Below are 10,855 nucleotides of genomic sequence, written 5' to 3' on the forward strand. Positions count from 1 at the left end.
AAAGTGGATGACCGAGTGTTAACAAACCGGCAAGTCGGTGACTTCTAAAAAGTGTTTAAGTGGCGGCAGTGCAGGGCAGCGAAACAAGCTCATGAACAATTTTAAATCGAGTGTGCTGGGCATAGGTTTGCACAGTTTTTTCAGCGAAATGAATAACCCGGCGCCCAAAAGCTCACGAAATATTCCCTAAGTGATGACGACTTGCCAACTGCGGTGTCATGGGACCATGCAGTCAATGATCAAGAAGCTTGGATTCAGGTTAGAGAAGCAATCAGGCAACGCCCTGTCAGGAGACCCACATCGTGCAGTGGCGCTGGAAGTATCTTCGCAAACTACAAATGCTAAGGACCCAGAATTCGAGAATTTCTACAGGGAAGAAACATGCCGAACACCAGATACAAGACTATCCGAGTGTGGGTCGACAAGACCGTGGAAACGTACGACCAAGGGGGGCTGGACGGACTCTCAACAGGCCTGGATAACCCCAGCGGCAATGGCGGCAGATTTATCATGAGCCACTACAGCAACGAGAACTGCCTCATTTATGGAGCTGGGGAAGTGGTTTGTGAGAAGATGGGCGCAAGCGACTACCACGACGTAAGAAACGGGGCCCATTTTTTTGGGAGAGTTTGCCTGACGGCATAACAGTTATATATACAAAATCACATTTGTTTCACGCAGAAACGTCAGCAGATACCGGTACTGAGGGCCCCATATCCACCGCTGTAGATCAGGCGGTCTCCCAGGACGCACGCATCCTACAAAAGGGACAGGTGTCCGCAAACGGTGCATCGTAGCGGGCAGGACAAGCGTGGGTTACTACTGGGAATAAGGCCACCCCAACTCGAAGCCTCCGCAGCAAAACCTCCTCCCAGCGAGCGAGCCCACGGGGGAGGTCAGTTCCTCGCGGTGGAAGTAAAGCACGAGTGGCGCGGCGGAACTTCTCCTTTTCCACCAGCAGTTCTTCTAGGGTGGACACCGGAAGAAGTGGTAGCGGCCGTGGAAGGTCTACACAGCGACAGGCGCGATCCGCCACTATGGGGACAGGAAGCATGTCCTGGCGAATCCACAGAACACGGAAAGGGCATGGGTGTGTGTGGTCGACGGAAAAGTTGCTGCCCCGACTGCCGGCACCGTCATTGTCATGGACAATGCCTCTCATCACTGCGTGAAGGAGGACAAGTTGCCACGCATGAGCATCCTCAGAAGAGGTAAGCAGGACTGACTCACACAAAAGGGCATTGCAAGGACACTAGGCATTGTTAAGGGAGAGCTCATGAAGCTCGTAGAATGTGTGCCCACAAAGGGCGACACGTACGGTGTCCACTACATTATTGAAGCAGCTGGGCACAAAGTTTTGCGCACACCTCACTACAATTGCCAGCTCAACTCGATTGAGGTTGTTTGTAGCAACATGAAGGGTTTTGTCGCGCAAGAAAGCCGGAACTCGAAGATGCAGCTCTTGGAGTACCTTGTCTGGAAGGACATCAACCAGGTCACTACTGCTAAGTGGAAGAGCTACGTGCAACACGTCGAGAACCAAAAAAAAAGAGAATGGGGAAGCTGGATCAGATTATTGACAAAGTGGTAAACAACGTGCCGCCCGCTGCCATGAACTGCAAGGCGACGGCAGCAGTGATGACTCCTTCCAGAGCGATGGTGATTTGGGATGCGAGCCACTGAGCTGCAACTGAACAAGTTATGTTGGTGCACTGAGGAGATCACTATCAGCATCATCAACAGCCCACTCAGGTCCACTGTATCACGAAAGCCTCTCCCACTGACCTCTAACCGCTCCTGTCCTGTGTTTCTTGAATCCATTATTTCCACCAACATTTCCCTATTTCATCTCTCCATATGTTCGCCACAAATGTGCCGATACCTTTTTATGTAAAAGGTAGAAGGCAAGGCCCCTCCATAATTAAACATAGAGTTTAATTATGATTTGTGCTCATAGATTGCAGTTTAGCCTGCACAGACATGTTCTATAAGAGAGAACATTGGACCACATGTTTACCTTTTCACCGCATGTACACAATCTTTTTTTATTATTTGGCTGATGTTTTTACGAATTGTGATTGCAGCTTACACACTACGAATGCCTAATGATTTAGGTTATTTACTTGTTCCGTGTTGTTGGCAATTACTGCTGGATTCCTTCAACCAAGCAATAAACGTTACGTGGTGTTTGGTGCCATAAAGAGTGTTTCAAATACGCAAACTTCTCCGCTTTGCCTTGCCTGTGATATTCACGGTCTAGAAAGGTTGAAGGGGCACTAAAAGCACTATAACGTTTATTCCAACTGAAGGATTATGTGTTTTATATCTTTTTTTCCTTTTGTTCAATGTCTAACAATGCCTTTTGACTGCACTTGTACACCAAGGCAACACACGTTAAAGAAATTGAAACTGAAACAAACTCTTCTACTTGTAGTCAGGCTGCCGTGTGAGGTTTGTCTCCTTTAAAAGGCAGGTGCTCCTCGAAAATTGACGCATAAATTTATTTTACGTTTATATCACCTTGACGGAGTATTTGTTTCAGAAACATGTTTCCACAAGCTTCATTAATGCCGTTTCCTCAGAAAGTCGCAATTGTTCATGATACAAATATTAGTACGCGAAAGTGAATGGGGCATTGAAAGTTGTTTACGTGTTCTTAGCGTTTTGTGGTAATAACCACCTCGCGCTGCACTTAGTGGTACAGTACAAACTGTTAATTTGAATTTTAATAATTCGAGCTTATGGATACTTAGAACTACAGGATTTGCTGCAGCCAAGTTCTATAGAAGCCTACCTAGAAAAGAACTAATTAATTCGAATAGGAGTAGGTTCTGCCATGCGTAAGTCGAACAATGCGCCACCGCCTCAGAGGCTCGACGCCTAGCACACGGCCAGACGCACGCACCTGCTCCTTATAGGCGAGGCTCTCTCGCCGATGAAAAGCAGACAGACTGTAAAATTGGGTAAACTCAACCTAAAAGACAGTGGTGGACGTTGTGAAAGATGTATTCTTTGTGGCCTCCGTCGATGTTGACACGAGTGCGGTGCTGAGTGGTGCATTCCCGTGATATCCGAATTAGCGTATTTTACCGCATATAATAAGAGAAAACTTCGAACGAGGTACCACGACTGTTGCCATCATTTAAGCAAAAACACTTGCCTTCGTCAGGGCCAACACTCGCCTGGCTAGCACGCGTTTTGTAGGGGTAGTTCCCCAGGACAGAAATTGAGTTAGAGAAAAGGAAGGGGAGTGTAGAAGAAGGATTTTAGCAATTGCATTGATCGCTTCTCACTACGCAAGGATAATGGGATGCTACCAAATAGCAAATGCTGATCAGTGTAACGTACCTAACGCTATCTCAACGTTTTAGGTTTGCATGTTTCACCAGATTACGGTCGGTTGTAAAACACAGTTATACGCGAACCTCCGAGTAGAATATAAAACGTTTTTCTTAACCATGTACTTAGGCAGAAGATAAATTGTGTGAAAAAGAGCGACTGGAAATCACTCCTGCTTTAGATTTCCATGTAACGATACGCGCAGTAATAACTCTCATCAACTGTAAAGTGTGTTGCAATAAATTTTCAGCTTACAAAATAGCCTCCACTGACACAAATCACCACAGAGAGGTAAGGCAAACCATTTCGAAGGACACGATTCCCTACGACTATTCGAGATAACGGTGTAAGCAAGATATAACCTACCTGGAGACTGATTCTAACAATTTATGATTTTTCCCACATTGCCGATTGAAAACCCCTGTCACCTGAATACGATTCTCTTCAACAAGGAATTCTGCCTCTATCCCGCGCTCTATGCGTTCACGACTCTTATATGTTATGAAACAAGTGCTCCAAATGGCTTATGACGCTTAATACTACAAAAACAAAGTTAATGACATTTAGCGGCGGTAAGTCTCGAACTGAAAACACTTACTTCATTAATAACACCACGATTGAATTTACCACTTCCTACAAATATCTTGGCCTTCATTTCCAGTCTGACCTTACATGGCATCACCATATTAATTTAACCCTGGCTGCTGCTAACCGCACCCTTGGACTACTTAAACGAACCCTCAAGCAAGCTCCTCCACTCGTACGAAAGCAGGCATACATCACAATCATTCACCCCAAAATTGAATACGCGGCGGCCATTTGGGATCCCCATCAGGCATACTTAGCTACTAATTTGAAATCCCTGCAGAACCGTGCTGCCCGTTTTATATTTTCAGATTATTCTACATTCACCAGTGTTACAGCATTGAAGAAACTAGCCGATTTGCAATCATTGAGCCTTCGTCGCAAACACGCACGCTTTCCACTGTTCCATAAAATTTTCCACCACTGCGCGCTCCGTGATGATTTTTTTCAGTCCCCTCCGCTAATTTTTCCTCGTCGTGATCTCCCTAACAAAGTGAAACACATTTTGTGCCGGTCATCCACATACGCACAATCCTTCATACCACGCACCATCATTGATTGGAACGATTTACCCTCACGCATAGCCATAGAAACTGATGTAGCCAAGTTTAAGCATTTAATTTGCTCTACAGTGACGTGCTGATAAGTGTTGTCTTTTCTTTGTTCGCTGTGTATTTTTGATACTTTTGATGCGTAGTAAGTTCTTGCTTGCTCTTCACGCTTTCATATTCGTTATGTTATTTTTTTATTTTATTACTTTTTTTTGTTCTTTCACTTTCACATGCAGTGATGAATTGCATTGCTTTGTTACGTGCCAACGCACACGCACACGCAAGAAAACTTCTGGTTGTTGTTGACCTTTTTATCTCTTTCCTTTGTGTATGCTGCACTTGAATGTACGTGTATTCTGGTTGTTTATCGAAGCCCCCCCCCCCCCCCCCTAAGCAATACCCTCATTCGAGGGCCTTTAGGGGTATTGTAAATAAATAAATAAGCAGTGAGACCTAAAGTAGTTCTGAAGCACCTTCCACCCATGCTGACGGGCATGCAGGGTGCTTCAAAGCACAGTTTGAGTAATGAACACAAGCGAAAATTTTGTTAATGCAATGAGATTTTACAGGGCACATATTTGTTGGAAACACACAGCCCACAAACATACTGGGCCAAGTGGAAGGAGCAGTACACAAGCGGTGACTCTAAACTGGCCTTCTACTCAGATACACAAATAACATTTGAACGCATGGAAGGTCAAGTGAAGACGAACTGGTGAGCGACGCCATGCAACCAAAACTACTTCGCTCGAAAGAAAACAATTTGTTGGTATCTGGTATTCAGCACCCATTATGCACGGGAGATAACTGTCCGTGTGCTTGACACCGCACTTACCGACGCTGATCGCATAATTGCCGTATTTTCTGTTCAAGTGAAGCCTACCTACATTTTCTTAACTTAAAAGAACTCCCACATTTTAGCGGGATCCCACATTCTTCAGCCCATGCTCCTGCTCGCGCGTGTGTGGCATGCCAGCCCGTTTCTCCATTGGTTCTTATGTTGCATGTTTTGTCGCCCTAAGCCCCCACACACAGAAATGACTGCCTAATTTGACTGCGGCCATTAGCGCACTCCAACTGCTGGTCTTGTGGAGGGGGGTTGAAATTACAGGTCCAGGGCCCCAGTGGCTAGTGCACCTCTCTTCGCTCTCTCCAGCAGGTTGAGTTGGTCGAGTAAGATTAGCTTGCAAGGGCCGCCTCCAATGTATCCAGTGTAGTAGGCTACGTTGAGGAGTTGCTGGTGCCTGTTCCCCATATGATTAGACAGGACAATGTGGCGGGGAACAGCGTGGCTGTCTTGCCACATTTCTTATAGTTTTAAATGCAAAGCATCTTTTCCTCGGGGCTATGTCCGTTGTCTCTTGTCCATTGTACGTTGTCCCTTAGCGTCCGCACCTCTCCTACTCATTCCCCTCTCCACGCCAGCTGTGCGATAATGCGCTTCTCCCTCCGTCCTCCTCTCCACACCAGCTGCGCGATAGCGCGCGCATGCGCGCCTCTCCCTCCGTCCTCCTCTCCACGCCAGCGCTATATAAAACAGCGTGCACGCGCCGCTGCCTCAGTTGCTTCGTCGGATGAGTCTCGCTCCGGCGTCTGATGAGTACCGACAGTCCTACTAGCGGATTGGCTGACAGAAGTTCAGCCAGCATCAGCCAACCAGTTAACAGAGCCGTTTGTCAAGGGGGAACCCTGAAGTGATGCGACGCATCGCGGAGTTTCCAACAACGTTCACGCGATGTGGGCAACCAACGCAAGTGAAAATAAAGGGAACTCCGCGATGCTTCACATCACCTCGGAGTTCCCATCGGGAAGATGGTGTAATTTTTTGTCAAGGTCTCGATGTTTGTGTCGCAGCACCTTGGAACATCTGGATTTGTGTATGAACGTATTTTTCTGGCTTTTTCGCAGGATTTGCGCTTCCGAGGCAGTGAGGTCTTTATGCGAATTCGGGAATTGAACCGTCAGCTGCCGGACTATGCGTAGGGTTTCACCATAGGTGGGCGCTGTGTAAGGACGCTTGGCGGTCCCGTCGGCTGCGTGGTATGTGAGCGCACACGCAGCCACATTGGCCACCTCATTCCATTCCAGTCCTTCAGGTCCCGAGGTCCAGGTGATTTTAGGGAACTTTGGCATTTTTTTGTGGCAGTATGTATCTAACGTGTTTGGGTATTCGGTCAACGGTAATTAGTCGTGCCGCATCTTGGAAGTCCATTACGATGTTAAGGCGTCTTTGGGGTTTTTCTCCCAGCCGAATGGCCAAAAGTAATGCACCTGCTTCGGCTTGTTTGACTGTGGCGTTTCTCTGGAAGAAGCAGTCTAAAATTTCTCCCTTTTAGATGCGAAGCAGCTTATGTTCGAACCTGTTCCCTCCGTTGTTGTGTGGGCGCCGTTGTTCGGCGTCCACACCCCCACTGCGCATGACTGGCCAGGCACCGCTGATGATGATTGTGGCAGGAGGCCCCGAGGGATTGGCCAACCAAAGAATCCATCACGTGATAGCTTCGCGTTCAACTACCGTCATCTTCCAGTAGGGGAACCCTGAGTAGTATGCGAGGCATTCCTCCTCTCCTCTTCTCCTCTCCTCTCCTCTCCGGCATTCCTTCTCTCCTCATCGAAGCTCCTCTTCTCTCCGGGATTGTGCAACGAATGGCAACATCTGCGGCTCCGCGCGCGATAATGCGAAGCAGCTTAGGGTTAGAGACGCTAAGGTACCACTGCATACTCCGCTGGGGGCGCCACTGTAGTTCCGCGGCATAAATTACGCGCTCGCGCGCTCCGTTCCCTCATTCTTCTTCGGCAACTCCGCGATCGAACTGAAAACTATTGGGAACCTGAGTCGACCCCATGGCTGCTTCGCATACTACTCAGGGTTCCCCTACGGGAAGATGGTGAAATATTTTGGTGGTTACCACTGAGACCGTCGTTGTGGCATTGTAGCTTGCCGTTTCCACATACACTGTATTGTCGCGATTGTTTAATTTTTGAACGATGAACGCTGTGTAAGCATTTGCCGCGCTATCTACACTGTGCTCCGTGAATGAAAACCGCCCTCCCCTCCCCTGCCGCTTTGGGAGTTTCTTGCACCGCACGCCACGAAGGGACCGCTGGCTGCTACAGGCAGAAAGCTTTGATTTACAGAAGAAATGGCAAATCCGTCGGTTGCCGGCTTGCTGATTGCAGTACTAACGCAATACGTTTCCTTTTGGTGGTTACGTAAACCAGCGCCGTGTGCATTTTTTAGGGGGAGCCTCCTAGATGCAAAGCTTATTCGTACCTCGTTTGGAATCTCGGAGGCGACGATCCGACCTCGATGTTATTTAGGTGCGCCTTCAATATCGGCTGCGAATCCGAATTTATATCCGAAGCGCGGCCGCGGCGGAATCCGCTGCTGCTTCCCCGTGGCGATGTGACCTTCGACGGGAGTTAAAATTAACCGAAGTGCGGTCGAATCTGACAGTTCTCAGTTATAGAACCATGCACATTTTGGACGGGACCAGACGCCACGTAAGTCCGAAATTAAAGGCGGCCGAAATAATGAGATTTTACTATGTACAGCCGCCGACCGTTTTTAGGAGCGAAGAACGTTAAAGCTGTGGCTTGTTCGGAGTCCGGCGTCCGTGCTCACGCCACAGAACCCTGTAAATCAAAACATCTGTGAACAAAAGGTGCACAAAAGGTTAAAAATCCCAAAAATAAAAGTTCACAAAAGGTAAAGAGAGGGGGGACGAGAGAGAGAGCGAGAGAGAGTGCCTGGAGATCCATGCTGCGCATACGCGAAGAGCATTGGATTCGATTGAATTGGATTGGATTTGATTGGATTTGGGTTTGGATTTAGATTGGATTAGATTGAATTGAATTGAAACGGTTCGGACTGAATTAGATTGGAATGAATTGAATTGTCTTGGATTGGATTGGATTGGATGGGAAACGGTTGTAGCAGCAGTAAGCACTCTCACCTGTTATTTACGGTAAGAACGATCACAGGCTTCGCCCACTCACCCGCCGCGGTGGCTCAGTGGCTAAGGCGTTGTGCTGCTGAGCACGAGGTCGCGGGTTCGATTCCCGGCCGCGGCGGCCGTTTTTCTGATGGAGGCGAAAAGCAAAAACGCCCGTGTGTACGAGATTTCGGCGCACGTTAAAGATCCCCAGGTGGTCAAAATTAACCCAGAGCCCTCCACTACGGCGCGCCTCATCGCCTTCGTTGCGTCGGCGCGTTAAACCCCACAATCAATCAATCAATGCTTTGCCCACTCTTCATGATTCACTTCGTAGAGATGCGTGAATTTCGCTGACTCGACGGGAACCACCGATAAGTCCGAATAATCGGGAGTACGAAAAAAAAGAATTCAGTGAAAAAAAAAACACAACAGCTGGAGAAGCGTATGTATGCGGGTCCCTACACATGCACGCCTACACGCGACTAAGTCCGCTTGTAATTCCGTCAATGTTTTCCCGTCACTGCAGGCAGACAATAGCAGTTTAAGGGCTCGCGCTTGATCAGTATTACATGCTTCCGGCGTTGGTGGCCCGTCATCAGCGGAGTCGCTACCGACCTGCGCGGGTTCGAGGACCCGGCGTACGGTTTCATCAACATCCAACTCAGGATATGGCAGAATGGTGCTATCAATGTTGGTGAAATATTGCAAACGTAGCCGCTTGACCATCTACACTGCTACACGGAGGTCATCTAAAATGTCGCATGCTGAAAAATTGCAGAATTTTATCGAAAATTACAAAAAATGATGTGACAAAATCAAAAGTATGCATCTCATACATCTCCCCGGAAAACCGAAGACTAAGCAAAGTAAGTCCGCAACAGAACGCGAGAAATACGAATAAAACCGTAACGTTAATGAATCAACTCTGCGGCAAGCCTTGCATCCTCGAACAAATAACACAATTAGAAAAGTACAGTCATGTCTTCCCTATAATTATATAAGTTCATATCATTGGTAAAACGAAACCGAAGAAAACGTAAACGAAGAAGATAATTCAACGTGTTTCGCTACTTATGGCCGTATTTGGCAGTAAGGTACTCGCACTCTAGGCAAGCGGAATAAGAATGCTCGGAATCCTTTGAATTTCTGCTCATTTTTTTTTCGTCTTCTTTATTGGCGTTGAGAGTTTCACTACACAGACATCAAAAATATACCAGAGGGCCGCGTAACGCAGGTGCGTGTAACATAAAAAAAATCACTGATACATAAATGACGTAAAGTAGGCTTACATAAAATACAGGTTGTCGTTGTAGATGAACGCTCTAGTTTTTGCTTTCCCTGCAGAAGTTGATCAGCTGTATGTTATAATCAAGAAAACATGATTCGTCTGTGGTAACAACGGTAATATCCACTCTTCCTTCTTCCTGTGGCATATAAAAATACCCAATGTTTGTGAAATTTGATTGAGTGCAGTGACGACTCAAAGGCAGGCATTTCATGCAAAAAACATGATTACAACCAGTTCACCTTTACAATTTATAAATTTAAAATTACAAAGTTGAGCTTAGCTTCTTTAGCTGAATCAGCAATTAGAAGAACTCCGCCCACTTTTCTTCCCTAATTTATTTAAAATTTCCCCTTCATTCGATAACACACCCCCAGGGTCTTTGCATCCACGGCTCTTAACAAGAAAACATGCCATCCTAAATACAAGCTATGTCGTAAACCAAAAAAGAAAAACACTGGCAGTAAGTCGCGTTTTTTTATCTTGCACATCTATAACTTTAATTTATGGTCCTGCTGACCAGCAACATCGTCGGATTCACGCTCTGTGGTCAACACTTATCCCCGGGCTCAGCTTGTACCAAAGCTGCAAAGACTTTGAAATCCGAAAGACTCAAATCCTCCGCACAAGCTTAGCTATCAGCTTCTCCACAGCCTTATCATTTGCTTCTTCTTGTTCTTGTTCTCTACTCTTTTTTTTACTCCCCCCTCCACTGTGCACCTTGGTGTGAGGGCTTTTACTGTGATGTTGACGCTCGCGTATTGAGGCAAGAACTCGCGACAAGCTATCCTGCACTACTCCATTTCTGTTTTATGCAATTATATCGTAAAGTCTCCGGTGGGATGGCTGTAACCGCAAAACTTGTTGCACAAACACAAGATGTGGAAAGTTTAAGCGTTCCATTGGTTTGCGTCCATAGGATGCCACTTTTTCGTCGATAGACAACGTGAAACGTGCTCTTCACTTCAAGACACCGAAAGTCACCCTTCGTGCTACAGAGGCTGCCGGGGCACTTGCACTTCACTTTGGGTAGCTCAGCTGGAATTCTCGTAGGGTCGACGTCTAATTCTTGCAGAAACGGGCAGGTTGAACGTGCGCCTACGTAACGGTCATTTAGATTTTCCGAGCAGTTGGTAGCAAAGACTTCACCGGGGTTG

Source organism: Haemaphysalis longicornis, unplaced genomic scaffold (assembly GCF_048455015.1).
Source record: "Haemaphysalis longicornis isolate Haplotype H1 unplaced genomic scaffold, Haemaphysalis longicornis Haplotype H1 scaffold_10, whole genome shotgun sequence".
NCBI lineage: Eukaryota > Metazoa > Arthropoda > Arachnida > Ixodida > Ixodidae > Haemaphysalis > Haemaphysalis longicornis.